At 41.4% G+C, this 22,739-nt stretch overlaps 1 protein-coding gene and 1 long non-coding RNA gene across 5 annotated transcripts in view; one reads left to right on the top strand and one right to left on the bottom strand.

The window, feature by feature from the left end:
* The window catches only part of LOC140737990 (uncharacterized), a 37,516-nt gene extending 16,717 nt beyond the window's left edge, over positions 1–20,799 (top strand). The window contains exons 2-3 of the long non-coding RNA XR_012101273.1: positions 13,829–14,001; positions 20,561–20,799. This is a non-coding gene — a long non-coding RNA (uncharacterized lncRNA). The remainder of the gene's footprint in view (positions 1–13,828; positions 14,002–20,560) is intronic.
* Positions 1–22,739, bottom strand: part of kcnip4a (potassium voltage-gated channel interacting protein 4a) — a 1,148,311-nt gene that overhangs the window by 544,730 nt on the left and 580,842 nt on the right. The gene's annotated exons all lie outside the window — the stretch shown is intronic.

Below are 22,739 nucleotides of genomic sequence, written 5' to 3'. Positions count from 1 at the left end.
TGGTACAATTTCCGAACCAGGCAGTGATGCAGTTGCTCAGGATGTTCTCAATGAAACCCCTGTAGAATGTGATGAGGATTGGGGGGTGGGAGATGGACTTTCTTCAGCCTTCGCAGCTGCTGGGCTTTCTTTGCTATGGAGCTGGTGTTGAGGGACCAGGTGAGATTCTCCATCAGGATCATTACGATCTCTATCGAGGAGCCATCGATGTTCAGCGGGGAGTGGTCGCTCTGTGCCCTCCTGAAGTCAACAACGATCTCTTTTGTTTTGTTCACATTAAAAGACAGGTTGTTGGCTCTGCACCAGTCTGTTAGCCGCTGCACCTCCTCTCTGTAAGCTGACTCGTCATTCTTGCCGATGAGACCCACCACGGTGGTGTCATCGGCGAACTTGATGATGTGGTTTGAGCTGTGTGTTGCAGCACAGTCGTGGGTCAGCAGAGTGAACAGCAGTGGACTGAGCACACAGCCCTGGGGGGCCCCCGTGCTCAGTGTGATGGTGTTGGAGATGCTGCTCCCAATCTGGACTGACTGAGGTCTCCCAATCAGGAAGTCTAGGATCCAGTTGCAGAGGGAGGTGTTCAGGCCCAGCAGGCTCAGCTTTCCAATCAGTTTCTGAGGGATGATTGTGTTGAATGCTGAACTGAAGTCTATGAACAGCATTTGAACGTACGTGTCTTTTTTGTCCAGGTGGGTTAGGGCCAGGTGGAGGGTGGTGGCAATGACGTCATCTGTTGAGTGGTTGGGACGGTATGCAAACTGCAGGGGGTCCAGTGAGGGGGGCAGCATGGTCTTGATATGCCTCATGATGAGCCTCTCGAAACACTTCATGATGATGGATTTGAGTGCAATGGGACGGTAGTCAATTAGGCAGGACACTGAAGACTTCTTTGGCACGGGGACGATGGTGGCGGCCTTGAAGCACGTTGGAATGGTGGCACTGCTCAGGGAGATGTTGAAGATGTCAGTGAGAACATCTGTTAGCTGGTCTGCACATCCTCTGAGCACTCTACCAGGGATGTTGTCTGGTCCAGCAGCCTTCCATGGGTTGACTCTGCAGAGGGTTCTTCTCACGTCAGCCATGGAGAGACACAGCACCTGGTCATTCGCAGGAGAGGTGGACTTCCTCGCCGCCACGTCATTTTCCACCTCAAACCGGGCGTAGAAGTTATTCAGCGCATTTGGGAGGGAGGCATCACCTGCACAGTCAGGTGATGTTGTCTTGTAATTGGTGATGTCCTGGATGCCCTTCCACATGTGCCGCATGTCGCCGCTGTCCTGGAAGTGGCTGTGGATTAGCTGGGCATGTGCACGCTTTGCCCCTCTGATGGCTCGGGACAGTTTGGCCCTCGCTGTTGTTAGAGCTGCCTTGTCGCCTTCTCTGAAGGCGGAGTCACGGGACCTCAGCAGCGCACGCACATCTGCGGTCATCCATGGCTTCTGGTTGGCACGTACAGTGATGGTCTTGGACAGAGTAACATCATCAATGCACTTGCTGATGTAGCTGGTCACTGATGCTGTGAACTCCTCTAAGTTGGTAGAGTCATCATTGGTTGCAGCCTCCCTGAACATGTGCCAGTCAGTGTGCTCAAAGCAGTCTTGAAGAGCAGAGATGGCTCCTGCTGGCCAGGTATTCGCCTGCTTCTGAACTGGTCTGGAGCGCCTGACGAGCGGTCTGTATGCTGGGATTAGCATAACAGAGATGTGGTCTGAGTATCCGAGGTGGGGGCAGGACTCTGCCCGGTACGCGTCAGGGATGTTTGTGTAAACCAGGTCCAATGCGTTCTCCCCCCTCGTTGCAAAGTCCACATAGTGATGGAATTTGGGGAGCACTGATTTAAGGTTCACGTGGTTAAAATCACCGGCGACAATAAACAGACCATCAGGGTGTGCGTTCTGCAGTTTGCCAATAGCCCCGTACAGTTCACAGAGCGCCTCCTTAGCTTTAGCGCTGGGGGGAATGTAGACACCGAATTCAAGGACAGAGGTGAATTCCTGTGGCAAATAAAATGGTCTGCATTGAACTGCCGCACACTCCACTAACGATGAGCAGTGTCTGGAAACCAGCACAGAGTTCTTACACCATTCCGTGTCGATGTAAACACATACACCGCCACCGCGAGTCTTACCGGAGACAACTGCATCTCTGTCCGAACGAAATGAAGCTAGCCCGTCTAGCTGGATGGCAGCGTCCGAAATCCCATCAGTGAGCCATGTCCCTGTGAAGACATACGCGGAGCAAACTCTGTACTCCCGCTGAGTTTTACGTTGGAGTTGGATGTAGTCCATTTTATTGTCTAGGGAGCGGACATTGGAGAGCAGGATGGACAGGAGAGCCGGCCAGCTAGGGTTTGCTTTTAGCCTGGCACGGACCCTTGCCCGTTTGCCTCGCTTCTGCTTCCTCGCACATTGCTTTCGACGTCTCCGTCTCCAGCTCCCAACATCAGGCAAGTCCTAGGATTGTAGGCCCATTCCCTTCAGCAAGCCGACATCGCGTAATTCAGCCAGCAGATCTTTGTGGAGGTTTGTTTTTGGGCGATCTCTGTATTGTAGTAGTATCTGGCGATGGTAGATAGCCGCTCTGTTATCCACGTGCCCTAATCGAAAATTGTGTATCAAACTTAAAATAGAAAAATAAATTAAAATAACACCAGGTCTGAAAGGCCGCTGCTGCCACCTCAAGACTATCTACAAACAGCACTGCAATGACTTGCCTAGGTTATTCCAAGAACACCTCCCAGCCTCATAACCTTAACCTTCAAGAAGATGAAGAGCAGCAGGCTCAGTAATTTTCCCTCCCAGTCACTGATAGCCACAGTATATATGCGACTGGTCTAATTGAGTTTCTGGACAATGGTCATGAGTGGCTTGGTGAGAGTAATGGCACTGACATTTGGGGTGGATAGCTTAACGCTCTCTTCGTGCTCATGGCATGGCACTTAAGTAAAACAAATGGTGCTTGTTTTTCAGCAAATGCCTGAAATGTTATCCAGGTTTTGCTGATGCAGGCATGGACTTTTCATTTGCACAATTCATCAAGTTCCATCATTAAAAATACACCTCTTGCAAATAATATCAAGTCTTCAGAGTGAAAAATTCTCTTTTCATCCCTACTCTAAATGGTTTACCTTCTTAGAAACATAGAAAAACTACAGCACAATACAGGGCTTTCAGCCCACAAAGCTGTGCCGAACTTGTCCTTACCTTAGAGATTACCTAGGGTTACCCACAGCCCTCTATTTTTCTAAGCTCCATGTACCTATCTAGGAGTCTCTTAAAAGATCCTATCATATCCACCTCCCCCACCATCACTGGCAGCCCATTCCACACACTCAGTGCTCTCTGCGTAAAAAATTACTTACCCCGACATCTCCTCTGTACCTACTTCCAAGCACCTTAAAATTGTGCCCTCTCGTGCTAGCCATTTCAGCCCTGGGAGAAAGCCTCTGCCTATCCACACAATCAATAACTCTCATTATCTTATACACCTCTATCAGGTCACCTCTCATCCTTCTTATTCTGAGACCAAACTTTACAGTCAGATGCCAGAAGAGCAGTTTTCTGAACCTCTATACCATCAAGGATTTTTAACTTTACAAATGAAACTATTTCATCTTCTTCTGTACTATGGAGAATACACGCTAATTGTACACAACCTTTCCTTTTGAACATTGGGCAATAGGTAAGTACACAGTGCATTCCATTTAAGATGAATATGTCTTTCTTTTCTGGGATAAACAGACTAAACTATGCACAATATTCAAAATGTGCATATAATCCTTCCTAATTACAGTACAGTTTCTTTAGACTTATAATTGACTAATTTTTGAATAACATTTAACATATCATTTGGTTCTTTATTGCCCAGAGTGCTTTCTTAATCTGCATTAAAGCACATCTGTGAGCATAATTGTACTGTATTTTAAGGTTTCAACCATCATTCATTCAGGAAAGATTTATTCTGACAATGTACTTAGCACAAGGACATTTAAGTAGTGAAATAATGACTTAATATTGATTCTCTGTGGCTTCCCCTTGTTTATAGACTGTAATAAGTGTTTTAATACAATGTAAAATTAATCCCTTTTCCATAACCTTCTGGTAAAACATTTATGCATGTGATTTGATCATAGATTATTTAATTAAATTAAACATCTAACATTTATAGGAAAATCAAAAAGAAAATGAAAAAGGTCAAATATGTGAGAAAATGTAGTCTTCAACATTCAAAGGTATTGCCCATTAAAAGGCAGATTTACCCTGAAGTGGTATAACCTCCTCCCTGGAACCTTCTCCGTAGTGGGTCCATTCCGCTCACAGTGACTTGATTTATCTTTCACCATCTTCAAAATTCACCCCAAAATCTACCTCCTTAGCCTCATTATCAGTCACTTGCCCTGAATATGTACCTTAACTCTTGCTCAGGATTTTGAGAAATATCACTATAATGAAGATGTTATTTTATACCATTGCTGTTTGAATCAGATTGCATTTTTTTCTCAATTTCTTAATTAAGTTGCAGAATTGGCCTACCTTTTGTACTTATTTATCACAACACCAGTCCAACATGGTCATGCCAGCAGAGGAATCCCACCAGGTTAATTTTAACTCTCCTTAACTCCCTGTGGTTCTATGACTCTTTTTCTCTCACATACATTTTCTCTCTCTCTCTCTCTCACACACACACACATATACACGAATGCATGCATATATATACAGGGTATACACACACACACACCAACTTCTCTTTTCATCCCTTCTCTAGTCACCTGAATAGGGGGTCATTTACATAATTTACAATAGCAGTTTAGTAATCGAGATTTAGGAGGAAACTGAGAATCATAATGGAAAGCAGCAAAGATAGGGGGAGTGAATAAATAGTCAACATTTTGGGCTGAGGTTCTTCGTGGAGAATGTGCAAATTCCAAATACACAGCCTCTAACATCAGAATTGAAGCCGGGCTCTGGACTGTGAAGCAACAGTATTTACTGCTTCCCCAAAATATCAACTAGGTTCGGCCCTGGATATAGAAATACATTTCATTTTCAGCTGCCCAGAGACTATATTGGATTTTCAAGCAGCCATATGTTGTTACCACATTTAAGAATCAGCCGAACACTCTTGACAATGATGTTTAAGACGGGGAAAGCAACAACATGACTCTGCAAACAATCAAATTAAAGAACACAAAAGCTTAAACTGGTAAAAAAAAACTACATTAAATTTAACTCATACATATAAAACAAAATCTAAACAGGTAAATCAGGAATGGGAGAGATAAAAAGGCAAAATGAAAGATATTTAATGTCTAATCCTTATTCAGGTCTGAAGAAAGAAACTCCATTTGAAAATATTGATTTTTGTGTGTCAGAGGATTTGTTTGGCAATAATTAAAACTTTGCCATCTGCTAAAAACAAGTATATTATTAGATGCACCAGGCTTAAATTGTTCCAGTGGTTAATGTGCAGTTGGTTTAAGGACAGCAATCATTGTCCTTATATGGATTTCTGTACTGTTGGTCATTAATGAAGTGTAGCCTGTGAAAATTCAGGAAAATTGGAAGGCAATGCCAGATTTCCCCCATTTAGTTGTGCATGAACAGGCTCCAAAATTTATTTACAGCATTACTTCCAAGCAAAATCAGCCGTTAGGTGCTTCGTTAGACCTCAATACCAAACCTGTGCTTTGGTGAATTTGATGATACTGTTGAAAAAATAATTCTTTGGTAACCTTCACTATCAAACTTCAAAGATTGCTTTATAGCCAGCTGAAATGTTAAGCAAAAAGACTAGACATTGTGGTTTCCAAGTCATTCTGTGCCCCCTCTTCACACTAAATATTAGAAACATAGCAACATAGAAAACTTACAGCACAATACAGGCCCTTCGGCCCACAAAGTTGTGCCAAACATGTCCCTACCTTAGAAATTACTAGGCTTACCCATAGCCCTCTATTTTTCTAAGCTCCATGTACCTATCTAAAAGTCTCTTAAAAGACCCTATCGTATCTGCCTCCACCGTTGCCGGCAGCCCATTCCATGCACTCACCACTCTCTGAGTAAAAAACTTACCCCTGACATCTCCTCTGTACCTACTCCCCAGCACCTTAAACCTGGGAAAAAAGCTCTGACTATCCATATGATCAATGCCTCTCATCATCTTATACGCCTCTATCAGGTCACCTCTCATCCTCCTTCACTCTAAAGAGAAAAGGCTGAGTTCATTCAACCTATTCTCATAAGGCATGCTCCCCAGTCTGGGCAACATCCTTGTAAATCTCATCTGCACCCTTTCTATGGCTTCCACATTCTTCCTGTAGTGAGACGACCAGAACTGAGCACAGTACTCCAAGTGGGGTCTGATCAGGGTCCTATATAGCTGCAACATTGCCTCTTGGCTTCTAAATTCAATTCCAAGAATGATGAAGGCCAATACACTATACGCCTTCTTAACCACAGAGTCAACCTGCGCAGCTGCTTTGAGAGTCCTATGGACTTGGACCCCAAGATCCCTCTGATATTCCACACTTCCAGGAGTCTTGCCATTAATACTATATTCTGCCATCATATTTGACCTACCAAAATGAACCACTTCACACTTATCTGGGTTCAACTCCATCTGCCACTTCTCAGCACAGTTTTTCATCCTATGAATGTCCCGCTGTAACCTCTGACAACCCTCCACACTATCCATAACACCTCCCAACCTTTGTGTCATCAGCAAACTTACTAACCCATCCCTCCACTTCCTCATCCAGGTCATTTATAAAAATCACAAAGAGTAAGGGTCCCAGAACAGATCCCTGAGGCACACCACTGGTGACCGACCTCCATGCAGAAAATGACCCGTCTACAACCACTCTTTGCCTTCTGTGGGCAAGCCAGTTCTGCATCCACAAAGCAATGTCCCCTTGAATTACATGCCTCCTTACTTTCTCAGTAAACCTTGCATTGGGTAACATCAATTGCCTTGATGAAATCCATATACACTACATCTACTGCTCTTCCTTCATCAATATGTTTAGTCACAACCTCAAAAAATTCAATCAGGCTAGTAAGGCATGACCTGCCCTTGACACAGCCATGCTGACTATTCCTAATCATATTATACCTCTCCAAATGTTCATAAATCTTGTCTCTCAGGATCTTCTCCATTAACTTACCAACCACTGAGGTAAGACTCACTGGTCTATAATTTCCTCGGATAAATCCACTCCCTTTCTTAAATAAAGGAACATCTGCAACCCTCCAATCCTCCAGAACCTCTCCCGTCCCTACTGATGATGCAAAGATCATCGCCAGAGGCTCAGCAATCTCCTCTCTCACCTCCCATGGTAGCCCGGGGTACATTTCATCCGGTCCTGGTGACTTATCCAATTTGATAGATAGATAGATAGATAGATAGATAGATACTTTATTCATCCCCATGGGGAAATTCAACTTTTTTTTCCAATGTCCCATACACTTGTTGTAGCAAAACTACTTACATACAATACTTAACTCAGTAAAAAAAATATGATATGCATCTAAATCACTATCTCAAAAAGCATTAATAATAGCTTTTAAAAAGTTCTTAAGTCCTGGCGGTAGAATTGTAAAGCCTAATGGCATTGGGGAGTATTGACCTCTTCATCCTGTCTGAGGAGCATTGCATCGATAGTAACCTGTCGCTGAAACTGCTTCTCTGTCTCTGGATGGTGCTATGTAGAGGATGTTCAGAGTTATCCATAATTGACCGTAGCCTACTCAGCGCCCTTCGCTCAGCTACCGATGTTAAACTCTCCAGTACTTTGCCCACGACAGAGCCCGCCTTCCTTACCAGCTTATTAAGACGTGAGGCGTCCCTCTTCTTAATGCTTCCTCCCCAACACGCCACCACAAAGAAGAGGGCGCTCTCCACAACTGACCTATAGAACATCTTCAGCATCTCACTACAGACATTGAATGACGCCAACCTTCTTAGGAAGTACAGTCGACTCTGTGCCTTCCTGCACAAGGCATCTGTGTTGGCAGTCCAGTCTAGCTTCTCGTCTAACTGTACTCCCAGATACTTGTAGGTCTTAACCTGCTCCACACATTCTCCATTAATGATCACTGGCTCCATATGAGGCCTAGATCTCCTAAAGTCCACCACCATCTCCTTGGTCTTGGTGATATTGAGACACAGGTAGTTTGAGCAACACATCCTCTTTCTTAATATCTACATGCTCAAGCTTTTCCGTCTGCTGCAAGTCATCACTACAATCACCAAGATGCTTTTCCATAGTGAATACTGAAGTATTCATTAAGTATCTCTGCTATTTCCTCTGGTTCCATACACACTTTCCCACTGTCACACTTGATAAGGTCCTATTCTTTCATGTCTTATCCTCTTGCTTTTCATATACTTATAGAATGCCTCGGGGTTTTACTTAATTCTGCCCACCGAGGCCTTCTCATGGCCCCTTCTGGCTCTCCTAATTTCCTTCTTATGCTCCTTCCTAGTAGCCTTATAATCTTTTTGATCTCTAACATTACCTAGCTCTCTGACCCTTTTATAAGCTTTTCTTTTCTTCTTGACTAGATTTATTACAACTTTTGTACACCTGTACCCTACCATAACTTTCCTGTCTTATTGGAATGTACCTATGCAGAAATCTACACAAATATCCCCTGAATATTTACTACATTTCTTCCATACTTTTCCCTGAGAACATCTGTTTCCAATTTAAGCCTCCAATTTCCTGCCTGATATCCTCATAATCCCCTTACTCCAATTAAACACTTTTCTATCTGGTCTGATCCTATCTCTCTCCAATGCTATTGTAAATGAGATAGAATTATGATCACTATCTCCAAAATGCTCTCCCACTGAGAGATCTGACACCTGACCAGGTTCATTTCCCAATACCAGATCAAGTACAGCCTCTCCTCTTGTAGGCTTATCTACATACTATGTCAAGAAACCTTCCTGAACACTCCAAACAAACTCCATCCCATCTAAACCCCTTGCTCTAGAGACATGCCAATCAATATTTGGGTAAATAAAATCTCCCATTATGACAACTCTATTATTATTAAACCTTTCCAGGATCTGTTTCCCTATCTGCTCCTGGATATCCCTGTTACTATTGGGTAGTCTATAAAAACACCCAGTTAAGTTATTGCCCCCTTCCTATTCCTAACTTCCACCCACAGAGACTCTGTAGACAATCCCTCCATGGCGTCCACCTTTTCTGTAGCCTTGACACTCTCTCTGATCAACAGTGCCACACCCCCAACTCTTTTGCCTCCCTCCCTATCCTTTCTGAAACATCTAAAACCCAGTACTTGAAGCAACCAATCCTGTCCCTGAGCCATCCAAGTCTCTGTAATGGCCACCACATCACATCTCCAAGTACTGATCCATGTTCTAAGCTCATCCGCTTTGTTCACAACTTCTTTGGCTGTCCATTGATTTTTGATGATGTCTAAGGACTGGGAAAGTTTGTATGGAAGACCAGCAGTTGCCCATGCTGCATCTCCCCTCTCCACGCCACTGATGTTGTCCAAGGGAAGGGCATTAGGACCCATACAGCTTGGCACTGGTGTTGTCGCAGAGCAATGTATGGTTAAGTGCCTTGCTCAAGGACACAAAACAGCGTGTGGCCAAGTGGTTAAGGTGTCGGTCTAGTGATCTGAAGGTCACTAGTTTGAGCCTCAGCTGAGGCAGCGTGTTTGTTCACAGCACTCTTTGCATTAAAATAGACACTTCTCAAACCTTCGGTCTGAGTGCATCCCTTCTCTATGACCTGCCTATCCTCCCTCTCGCACTGTCTCCAAGCTTTCTCTATTTGAGAGCTAACCATCTCTTCCCCAGTCTCTTCAGTTTGGTTCCCACTCCTCCAACAATTCTAGTTTAAACTCTCCCCAATACTTCAGGTGAGTTATTAGAAATAATGCAAGTTGAACAGAGATTACTAACTATTTTGAGGATAACCTTTAGCCAAAGTATTGCTTAACCCTTCATGCTCTGAAGAAAATCAATGCTATGGCCCAAAGCTGAAGAAGCTCAATCCTAATCAAAATATGACAGTATATAATTTTTACTGGAAAAACAGAGATAATGCAAAGACAAACAATGGGAAATTCTACTGATGAAGCTTCATTCTAAGATAATGTGGTCTTTGATATGCACTCAGTTGTCACAGTATTAGGTAGGTACACCTGTACATCTGCTTGTTAATACAAATATCTAATTAGCCAATTGTGTGGAGCAACTCAATGCACAAAAGTTTGTAGATGTGATCAAGATGCTCAGTTGTTCAGAACAAACATCAGAATGGGGAAGAAATGTGATCTAAGTAATTTAGGCTGTGGAATAATTGTGAGTTTCAGACAGGCTAGATTGAATATTGCAGAAAATGCTGAAGTCCTGGGATTTCACACACAGCTTTGTCTAGAGTCACAGAATGGTGTGAAAAACAAATACACATCCTGTGATCTGCAGCTCTGTGGGAAAAAATGCTTTATTGATGAAAGAAGACAGAAGAGAATGGCCAGACTGGTTCAAACTGTCTGGAAGATGACAGTAATTCAAATAACCATGGGTAACAACAGTAAAGTGCAGAAGAACAGCTCTGATGCACAACACATCGAACCTTGTGTTAGGGAGTATTCTGGAGTTGAGAATATATCAGATATTAATTCAAACAAGAACCAGGCTTCAGTTCTTTTTGTAAATGCAAATTAGTTCAGGAAGGTTGCAATTAGTCTTCGGTACTTTTGTAAATTTAAGTTACAAACACAAGCAGTTCCTCAGACTAGAAATTGAACGTTGTATCAGCCATCTGCTAAGACAATAGGGTTGTGTTAATTGTCCTGCATCAACTATGGATTTAAGGAATCTGCACCATTCTGTAAATTCAGGGCAGTGTCCCAGCCAAGGTAGTTGAATATTTAAAGTGTCTTCCGCCCCAGAAATACAATTCAAAGGAAGCATTGTCAATCCAAAATATTGAAGTAAGCAATGTGATTGTAATTATTAAAACTATTGGATCTCCTACTATTATCACTAATCTCAACGGTATAAAGGATGTGATGTACTTTGAATCTCTGCGCCTCCACAGAGAGTGTCTCCAACAGGATGCCTGCTTGTTCTGATGACTTCTATATCATCAGCTTCAGTGTCTCTCCAGTGACTTCAATCATAGTCACAACATTTGGAGGCTCATTCAGGGTACATTCAAGACCCACTGTGCCAACAATCTCAGCAGTCTATGGGGGTGAGTATCTTCAAGATTAGCACCTACGCTTAGATCTGTTCCGGTCAATGTCCTCGGGATCACGAAGTACGAAGGAACATGATGGAAGGCTGCACTGGTAGATATAAAAGTGCGGTGCGTGGGTGCATGTGTGTTTGTGACAAGGACCAGCTCTCAGACAGCATTGGGTATGTTGGCGTAACAGCGCCATCAGTTGCGAAAGGTGGTTACTGACCTCTTAGGACCCCAGATGTGTGCGTGTATACTCGTTCGGGGGAGCTGTGCTGTGGAACAAGTGTGTGTGTTTTAGAATAAGTTTGAAACTTAACCTCCCTTCCTGACCAAACCTTATTCCCCTCTACCATCCGATTCCTAAATAGATATTGAACCCGTGAATGCTACCTCACTTTTTAAATATTATTTCTGCTTTTTGTATGATTTTTAATCTATTCAATATACGTATACTGTAATTGAATTACTTATTTATTTATTATTAGTAGTATTACTTTTTCTGTCTCTATGTTATGTATTGCATTGAACTGCTGCTGCCAAGTTAACACATTTCTTGACCAGTGATAATAAACCTGATTCCGATTCTCAAACCTTGATAATAAGCGTTTCAAATGCAAAGGAAAACAACAGGCATCACTAGTTCAATGGCACATAGGTGGAAGATTGCAGAGTACATTCTCTATGGTTTTAAGTTTGTACTGTTTGTTTTTAACCACTAATTATACTTTGCTTAATATGGGAATTAGTGCAGAAATATTTGATGGAGAGGTTATACCCAGGTATATCTGTTGGGATGGCAACTGTAGAGGTCAGAAAACATCAGGTCAAGAAGCTTGCTGACCCAAGCCAGCCCTTGACATTGATTATAACTATTCCCAAGCCCTTCAACCCTGGTCTCACTTAAAATTGGTTGTGGGAATTCAGAATTCTGGTGTATACTTGAAGAAATGATTGGAATTCACCAGTGAAAAGCCTGAAAAATAAGTGGGACAGTATGTCCAATGGAGTGCGGAATGGTACATGGGCAACTGCCAGGAATGTCAGTAATGAAGAGGGGTGTCGCCACTTTAAGGGGGGAGTGATGCAGTGAGTGGCTAGAGGTGAGAGGAACTGGGAAACGATAATGTCAGTGGTTCAGAGAGCTGCTGAACCTGGCGTGGATTATGTAGAGTGTAAATATCAAGTGTATGATGTGTATTCAGTGTTGGACAGTCCAAGGAGAGATAATTCAGCCTTCCTGAAAGTGCTGAGGGAAGGGCTAAGCTCAGATCACCAGGAAGTTTTAGATTTGGGGCTAGCAGTGGATCGACTTAGCCTGTGATAATATCTTCGGCCGGTGAGACAGACCAGAGGAGGGGGAAGAGAAGCCATACAGTAACTATAGTGGATGTAGCTGCTGTGAAGATACAGAGGACTTGTTTTGTGTGCCAGCAACCAGGGCACCTAGCCTGGGAGTGCCAGAATAGACATAGAAGAGCAAAGGAGATAATATGTTACGGATGTGACCTGTTGGGCCATAGTTGGAGGCAGTGTCCTAAAAAGAAAGAAAAGTGTAAGAGTGTAAGAGATTAAACAGATAGAGATGACAGTAGATTAGTTCTGTCCAGTCGGATTACAGGGTTGATGTGGTTAGTGTCCCAGTCAGGCAAATAAATGGCTGGCAGCAGCCTCTGTTGGCAGTATTTGTCATTCTGGGATGTACGCAGTAGGTTTATTTGGGAGCCAGCAATGTGAAATGTTAGTGAACACAGGGCCGTCAGTATCAGCCACTGTTTTACCCTTGACTGGAGAGGTGATTTACATTATCAGTCGGGGGTGAAGCATGAAGACAGCGAGGAGTCACTCTTAGGTACTTGAAATTGTGGGAGTGTAGCTTCCTGTACATTTTTGGGTGTGCAGACACAACGTGGGTACGGTTCTGGAGATAGACAGGTGCTATCATAGGCTTGGAAAAGAGAGCAATAACATGGACAAGACAGGGACAGCGAATATGTATGATCCCCAGTGCCGATGTCATGGCTTTCAGAGAAACTGCAGCCCCAAGAAGGGACAGGAGGTGGAACGACGAATGTGAATCCTGTCAGGAGGTCGCAAAGGCTCAACACAGTCAAGTGTTGAAAGCAGAGCGGCTGCCTGCAGAGGTAACAGCAATTAATGTAAAGACACGCCAGAAGGGAGAGCAAGGAGCAGAAAGAGAATGGAAGTACAGTTCATGGGGCAAAGAGGGAACAGGAGTCGACAGAAATTGAAAGTGTACAGGAAGACACTACTAGAGCCAATTCAGTAAGATTGTATGGGAGTGTGAAAGACCAGTGTAACCAGGTCAATATGTTGAGAGACCTAGCAATATAACAGGAATATATTGCTAATTGGAGAGAGCTGGAGGGAGAGAAGATAATCTTCCCATGGCCAGATGACCATGTGATGGTGAGGGAGCTGCCTAAAAAAAGCAGGGTTCGATGGCAGGTGGACAGGGCCACAGGTGGAGCTTCTGACAAATGGTACCTGTGTTTGTGTGCAGATCCAGCGAGGCAGCCAGTGGAATCACTGGACTCAGGTTAAACAATTTGACTCACTTTCTTGTCACCCTCACAGACAGAACAAGAGGTCAAGTCTACCCAGTAACAGTGTCATTACAGAGAATCTGGAAGATAAACAGTAGCCTGCTGCTTCACACCTGATGGAAGCAGGCCTGTGGATGAAAGGCAATGGAATCGCAAATGCAGAAGAGAGAGAGAATGTGGCAGTGAACCGTGAATAATCCTGAGGTATAACCGTAACTATACTTCGTAATTAAGGCTGGAGGAAGATGATTAGTTGCATAGATCAGAATAGAAAGATATTGGGGAAAATAGAGGTGACAGGATCTGAAGTGAAGGGCATTTTTGCTGCCCTGCTTAATCAAATCCTCCTTAAAATTTGGCCATCCTATGACAGATTTCTATCCAGGGGCCAAGAGGGGGTATGCTTGGGGATATTCTGGAGCTATTTGAATATAGCAGATATTAATTCATTCGAGAACCAGACTTCAGTATTTACTGTAAAAGTAAGTAAGTTCAGGAAGCTTGCAATTAGCCTTCTGATTTTTTTTTGGTTTATAAATTGCAAGCAGTAAATGAAGTTACAAGCACAGACTCTTCCACAGACTAAGAAATTGCATATGCAGCACATTAAGACAATGGGGTTGTCTTAATTCCCCTGTATCAAAGGGGTTTAAGAAATTTGCACCATTGCGTAAGTTCAGGGAAGTGTCCCAGCCAAGGTGTCTCCCATTTAAGATATGCAATTCAAGGAAGGATTTGCACCCCAAAGTATGAACTGTATTGTAACACCTACTACTACCATTGATCTTAAATGTATAAAAAATGTGATGTACATGAGTCTCTGAGCCTCTGCTGTCTCTCCAATGACACCTGATTGTTGTGACGAATTAAGACATCTATATCACCAGCTTCAGTGTCTCTTCTGTGACTTCATACACAGTCACGACACCTACAGACACAGAAGACCACAAACATTAACTCAGTGGTTACTTTATTAGTGAAGGAAGTGCAGAGAATGATGCAGAGAATAAATACATCCCACTGGATTGTGCAATTGCATTGGATGTCAATCATAGTCCTTCATCACACCTAGAAAAAAATTGAAGCAATGCTGCCCTCTGCGTCTTTCGAGAATTAGTGGATGAGTGTCTCTCTTACAAGATTTAACAGTAATTGCAAATATGTGAATGAGTCACTAAAAAGGATAAATGTGGCATAACAATTACATCAATTAAAATGGTAACATTGAGTGTGTGTGATTAACCAAAACACTGGAAAGAGTGGAACCTCCCAATGTGATAAAATATGCAGTTCTGACACCATTCGTTTTCATCACTATATGATATTTAAAGGTATAAATGTAGATATACTCGTGCGTTAACTTATAGTTAAACCTTTAGGTTTGTGTTGTGAGTTTATATCCATCTTTTTTGAAAACAGCAACATTTCTACATCTCCACAACAAGGGTATGAATTCCCATGCTGACACACTGTGTCTCCTGGCACTGTTTGAGATATTCTTGGCAGAGTAAATAATAATTACCTCATACACGCCGATGAAGGACAATCCCACAGTGGCTTCAAGAAAAATGATCTTGCATGATGCAGCATAACTACTAAAGTTGTTTTGCCTTCAAGGTTAAAAATAAAGCAATCAATTGTTTTATTTAACGGCAAGGATCCAAAGTTTTTGGAAACACATTGAGAACACTACCGATGTCAGTGCAGCATAGTACAGTCCCGGAATAGCTTTGCGCTATTACTATATGTGTTACCTCCACTGACTGGGATCTCATCTAAAAAAAATCTGCAGTTTGTGAAAGTGCCTGAATAAACCATGAGAAATTATTCTGAATAAAGTATAATACATTGTAAAACACATGTGTTGTTGTGCAGATTATGAATTGAAGTATTTCATGCAATGTCTGGCTCTCTAAAGATTAAAGATGAATCCATTAAGACTGTTCTCAAAGCTGTCCAAACTGCCTAAAGCCTACTATCAAAAGTTCAAGATAAAATTTATTATCAGAGTACATCCTTGTCAACATACACAACCCTGAGTTTCTTTTCCTGTGAGCATACTTAGCAAACTACAAGCAAATCCAGACAATATACACTGGTTCAAATAAATGTTACTGAGGTCTGACAATATATGTAAGACATAAATTACAATTATTTTAATAATCTATGAATGCTTGTAGTCCATTATGAGGGTTTTCTAAAGCATCACTCTGGATAGATTAAACTATTATGCTAATAAGCAGTAGATCTATAATTATATTTTAAAATTCTATAGAAATCCATACAAAAATTGAACCAAAATATGTTTTGGACCCAAATTCAGTACATAAGTTAATAAACTCATTCACATTGTTTTCCTACTGTGCCAAATAATAATTAGGATTTAACAAAATACAATTAAGATACTGTCTGAACTATTGAAATGACCACTATTCTAGAATTTAATGCAAATGCACAATAACACTTTAGATAAAAATTATTATGTCTTAAGATGATTCATATTAATTATATTTCACAGATCAGTGCGCAGTTTGCACAGATCTAAAGGTTCAAATTAAATGAGTAATATAATTAAGTGAACGCAAAATTTCTGCACATCATGCTTTTATATGCAAAATCAAATCAGATATATAAATAAGGACATTTATTAATTTATAAAATAAGTTTGACATGTTTAAGATCTCCAAGTCATTCCTAGTATGATTTGTTTTTAATTTACTTAAATGAAAAGTCATGTAAACAATTTGCATTCCTACTCAACCATGCACATTAGGTTTTGCTTAACATACACAATACCTTTATTTCCAAATTGAACATCTTTCAATAGAGTGAGAATGTTAAGATTTAACGTTGCTTCACATGAACAAAAATACTGCAGATACTGATAAACAGGATTAAGAACAAAACCACTAAACTCAGCAGGCCACAGAAGTAGAAAGGAAAACAGGTCAGGTCAAAAGCTTTTTGTCAGAATTTGCTGTGGATTGCTTGGCTGGGATTCATGTGAGTCTGCTGTTATTTTCACAAGACATTGTTTAAATTTACAGAGAAGTGACAATGGTATTTTAAAGTTTTTGCTGAAGGAGATGATGAAATTAGTTTTTAATTGAACTACTGTGAGAGAGAAAAAGAGCACTTTGGTAATCTATCTAATCCACATGTATTGGACAACAGGAGTTCTCAAGCAATTCAACAGTTTCACGGATACTTACTTTGCAACAATATATGAGAGACAAATCTTTAGAAGAATTAGTGTGCTCTCCTGCTAACAGCTCTCCATTTTAATCACAATTTTTAAAATCTCCATTACTATTTTTTACATTGGATATGCTAAAGTTAAATTAGGTTGCCTGGCAGGAAACAGCAAATGACAGCGGCAGGATGGTAAGTTGAGCTGTCAGGGTTAATCAAAGCAGAAGACGCTCTATTAACTGCACAAGCACAGAAATACATAGGTAAGATTTGCACCTTCATTATATAGGTATTAACCTATTTAGATAGATAGATAGATAGATAGATAGATAGATAGATAGATAGATAGATAGATAGATAGATAGATACTTTATTCATCCCCATGGGGAAATTCAACCTTTTTTTTCCCAATGTCCCATACACTTGTTGTAGCAAAAACTAATTACATACAATACTTAACTCAGTAAAAATATGATATGCATCTAAATCACTAACTCAAAAAGCATTAATAATAGCTTTAAAAAAAAAAGTTCTTAAGTCCTGGCGGTTGAATTGTAAAGCCTAATGGCATTGGGGAGTATTGACCTCTTCATCCTGTCTGAGGAGCATTGCATCGATAGTAACCTGTCGCTGAAACTGCTTCTCTGTCTCTGGATGGTGCTATGTAGAGGATGTTCAGGGTTTTCCATAATTGACTGTAGCCTACTCAGCGCCCTTCGCTCAGCTACCGATGTTAAACTCTCCAGTACTTTGCCCACGACAGAGCCCGCCTTCCTTACCAGCTTATTAAGATGTGAGGCGTCCCTCTTCTTAATGCTTCCTCCCCAACACGCCACCACAAAGAAGAGGGCGCTCTCCACAACTGACCTATAGAACATCTTCAGCATCTCACTACAGACATTGAATGACGCCAACCTTCTAAGGAAGTACAGTCGACTCTGTGCCTTCCTGCACAAGGCATCTGTGTTGGCAGTCCAGTCTAAGGCATCTCTGTTGGCAGTCCAGTCTAGCTTCTCGTCTAACTGTACTCCCAGATACTTGTAGGTCTTAACCTGCTCCACACATTCTCCATTAATGATCACTGGCTCCATATGAGGCCTAGATCTCCTAAAGTCCACCACCATCTCCTTGGTCTTGGTGATATTGAGACGCAGGTAGTTTGAGTTGCACCATATCACAAAGTCCTGTATCAGTTTCCTATACTCCTCCTCCTGTCCATTCCTGACACACCCCACTATGGCCGTGTCATCAACGAACTTCTGCACATGGCAGGACTCCGAGTTATATTGGAAGTCTGATGTGTACAGGGTGAACAGGACCGGAGAGAGTACGGTTCCCTGCGGCGCTCCTGTGCTGCTGACCACCGTGTCAGACCTACAGTCTCCCAACCGCACTTATTTGAATATATCCTTAACTCCATTGTAGAATCTGTCTGTTCTACAGAAATTCGTAAGATCTACGTCAAATGTTATCAGTGCTTTAGAACTTGCTGCAAATAAATACCAAACAAGTACTTATTTATAGTAAATTACTAAGCATATAATTACTTTTAATCTGACTACTTGTAAGTACCTCCCTAAATATGTAACAAGAGTGTGAAATGGAACCTAGGAATCTGAAACTAGCTACTTTGTTAATGAGTTTAGATTATTCTTATTTACAGCATGTCCTGAGGACTAAAACTAGGCAAAATAGTCACGTAGAAGCTTACTTTCAGAATCAAAATTGATGCAAAGATATTCTGCATTTGCACTATTTGAGTGTTGGTGGAGATAAGTGTGATCCCAAGCCACTACATCTACAGCAAGTGTGTTGCATCTTCAGGAACTTCTTTTCTGATTTGTTGAGCTGGAATCTAATGGACAACACCGAAGTAATTTAAATTGAGGAGATATTGAAACCTCCAAAGTTTGGTTAGGTCTGGTCGGGGTTTAGATTTGAGCAGCGGTCATGGAAAGGATGATGTGCTACTGGCCACAGTTGGTTGTTATTTAGTTGCCTACTTAATCTGTCGTTTCAGTCTATCAAGTCCATGACAGCTCCTAGTCCCAACCCTCTCTTCCTCCCTGTGATCACGAAACTTATTCTCCCTCACATTTGAATTGTTTGCCTCTCAACTATAATAGTAATTAGCTTACACATCAGATCATATGGGGATGAAACCAGAGAACACAGGGAAAGCCCACAGAGTCACCGGGTGAACATATAAAGTCCAAGCACAAAAGCCACTGAGGTCAGGATTGAACCTGGGTCACAAATGTATTGAGACATAGGATATGAATATGCAAAGATTGGCCCAATGAATTTATGCTAATAACTTTAACAACTTAGCTACATCATCAAAGGTTCTCCAGTTAAATAACACTGGACAACAAAGATTTTGCTTCCTGAATACTTTTGTGTGCATCTTATAGATTTTGGACTGCTGATCTTGAAAATCACCATGAAATTCCCTAACTGTTATTTCAATTCCTAATTCAAGTCAATTAAAATGTTGCCCACAACTTAAGCTAAAATGTTTTCTAGCTTCCCCAGTCATGCTGAGGTGGGGCAGGACAAGTTTTAGACACCTATAAAAGCATCACGCGCACTCCATTCTATGTATTGCATTTACATCTATATCAGTTTGCAATCATGTTGATGCACATTATAATAAAGTGGTTATACTTACAGGAGTACTTATGAGAGCAAAATGTCTCAACGATGTCTCACAAATATTATCTGTTATATTTGTGGTGAGTATACACTTAAATCTCAAAGGCAGAGCATGACCCTCTTATTATGGAAGCCCATGAGCTCTACTTTGGGTGTAAAATTATTAACCAAGACAAAGCCTGTGCTCCTCACCTTTGTAGCTCAACATGTACTGTCAATCTTAGAGCATAGCTTACAGGTACTTGGAGATCAATGCCGTTCACTGTCCTGATGATACGGCAAGAGCAAAAGGGGCATGTGACAGACTGCTACTTTTGTCTGGTTTCTCTGCTAAAAACAAGAAATTCATTGTATACCCCAATCTCACTTCAGCCACGAGACCTGTGCTGCATGACGATAGTCTTGCAGTACCAATGCCACCAGAGACGTGGAGTCCAGAGGAGGCAGACGAAGACGCCATCATTCACAAGCCAGAAATAGAAAACAACACTGATACTGATAGAGATTTTAAACCCTTTATGTTGAGTGAGCCTCATCTGATAACTCAATCTGAGTTAATTGACCTGGTCAGATACTTTGGTTTGTCAAAGGCAAAAGCAGAATTACCGGGTTGCAGATTGCAAAGATGGAATTTGCTGTCACCAGGCATAGAGATTTCATGTAGTATTTCAATATTTGATTCAGAATAACTGATGACAAGATTAAGCAAGGCATTTTTGTCAGTCCACTATCAATGACAGGCAATTAAAAGAACTTCTAGTGGGACCAGAGAAAAAAGCATGGTGGGCATTCTAGGATGTTGTTGAAAAATTTCTTGGCAACTACAGAGCACCAAACTACATGCAGCTGGTTGTCAACATATTTCAAGTGTACAAAACCATGTCACTAATGATTCATTTTCTGCATTCCCATTTAGACTCTTCCCTGCGAATCTTGGTGCTGTCAGTGACAAGCATAGTGAAAGGCTTCGCCAAGACATTGAGGTCATAGAGAAACAGTATCGGGGCAACTGGAGTCCCTCAATGCTGCCTGATTACTGTTGGACACTTACGCGAGAAGCCTCAGACACTGAGTACAAATGAAAATCATCCACAAAACATCGTTAGCTTAGTTGAACTATTGCAAAGCATCAGCACCATCATGTAATTAAAAGCATTATATTCAATAAAAGTTAATTTCTAGTGGCTCCAAATTCCTATGTGATACCTGTAGGCTGAAATTATATTTGTGTTCACCTTCAATCACTCTATCATAATGACAAACACTTCCAAGGAAGCAACACATTTGAAAAGAATTGCTGTGCAGTGTAAGGGGTACACTGGGGTAAGGGGATATTTGGTGAAAGTGATTCAGTGTTTGTGCCTCTCCCTATTTCAATGGGTTTGGAGCTCCAGCCTTTGCCCCTTCCTCCCTCTCCTCACTAGACTGGAGTTGCAGCTCCTCAATTTCAACTATTCCCACTTTTTCTCAAGGTTAGGTTGCTCATCTGCTGGTGTCGATGACTTGCTCTGTGCACCTGCATCTACTTTATTTGAAGACTGGAACTGCTTTGGTTTACATTTTACTGCTGTAAAATGCCTTTGGATTCTGATTGTTCATTTCCCACCATTGTTCTGAATTCACAAATTTCTCATCCCTGGGTCATCCGTGTTCAGCATGCAAAATCATGAAGAAAAACTTACCCTGATCGTTCATGGGCACCTGCCCAGCTTCCTACTTTACTTACAGATTTGGTGCTTTGCAAATTGGCTGTGATTTCAAGTTAAAAACATATTGTGGTGTTGTAAAATTACTTATCATGCTACGTGTGTTTAAAATTTCAAATACCCGTCTCTGTGGTTTGTCTAGGGCAGGAGTGCATTGACTTCCTCTGATCTCCATCTTAATTGTCCTTTCATAGAGTTTCCAGTGGATACACAGAATTAAAATTAGGATAGCAGTATCACAGAAAATGGATAACAATTTTTTTTTGAGGATATACTACTTGAAATACATGCACTAATTCTGATCTGAGGTGTGGTAATTATATCCCACAGAATTTGTGGATTTGTAACTCACTAGCTCCATTGATCTTATCTTACTTGCTATAAGATATAGTTAGGAAGTGGTATGTAATATAAAAACATAAAAATAGCAACAGATATGTGTTCATGGGCAAATCAATAAAAGCCATGACATGACATTGCAGTTAGTGACAAGTCATGGGATTGATATCCTGGAATTCTCCAGCTAATACTATTTTAGTGTCTCATCATCAACAACATGTAATCCAGCATCAGTAATCAATTCCATCTTGACAGGTTTATCGACACAATTAGATCTTTATATCTTGCTCTAGGTTTCAGATCAATGTTTATTGCCCAGATTCATCGGTTTATGTTATTTGCCACATTACATTAGTGCTTGTGTTGATGGTGCTTCCACCTTGGTGATAGGTGAGACTGTAACGCCATCACAAGCTTCTGCATCATTTTTTGGAGTTACTTTGGAAAACAGACGAACAGATCTTGCTTTCAGCTACAGGATACCATCCACTGCAATTCAGGGCTCAAGGACAAAGCAAATTGAGCTTCTGGTGACATTTGTTTTTTCAAAGATGAAACCACCTTAACAAGTGCAAGATTAATAGCTGGTGGAGTTGTGGATTGTGTAGAAGACTGGCAAAGAATACAGTGTGACATAGATCCATTGCACATATGGGCATTAGGGTTTAACACAGATAAACGTGAGATGTTGCACGTTGGTAAGGAGACAGTGTGCTGTTAAGGACAATATCGTTTACAACGTTACTGAGCAGAGTGACCTTGGGATCCAAGTTCACATCTCCTTGAAAGTTGCTCTTTTCATTGATAGGGTGGTTAAGAAGGTTTATGGAATGCTTGATTTTATTAGTCCAGACATTGAGTTCAAATGTCAAGAGGTTATTTTGCAACTTTGTAAAACTCTGGTTAGGCCACATCTGCAGTACTGGGTACAGTTCTGATTGCCCCTCTATAGGAAGGATGCTGAGGCTTTGAAGAGGGTCCAGAAGAGGTTTAACAAGATGCTGCCTTGTTTAGAGGGCGTGTGCTATCATCCAGAGGCTGGATAAATTT

Source organism: Hemitrygon akajei, chromosome 13, assembly GCF_048418815.1.
Source record: "Hemitrygon akajei chromosome 13, sHemAka1.3, whole genome shotgun sequence".
NCBI classification, from domain to species: domain Eukaryota; kingdom Metazoa; phylum Chordata; class Chondrichthyes; order Myliobatiformes; family Dasyatidae; genus Hemitrygon; species Hemitrygon akajei.
The sequence above is the reverse complement of the archived record's forward strand: the minus strand, read 5'-3'. Positions and strand labels throughout refer to the sequence as shown.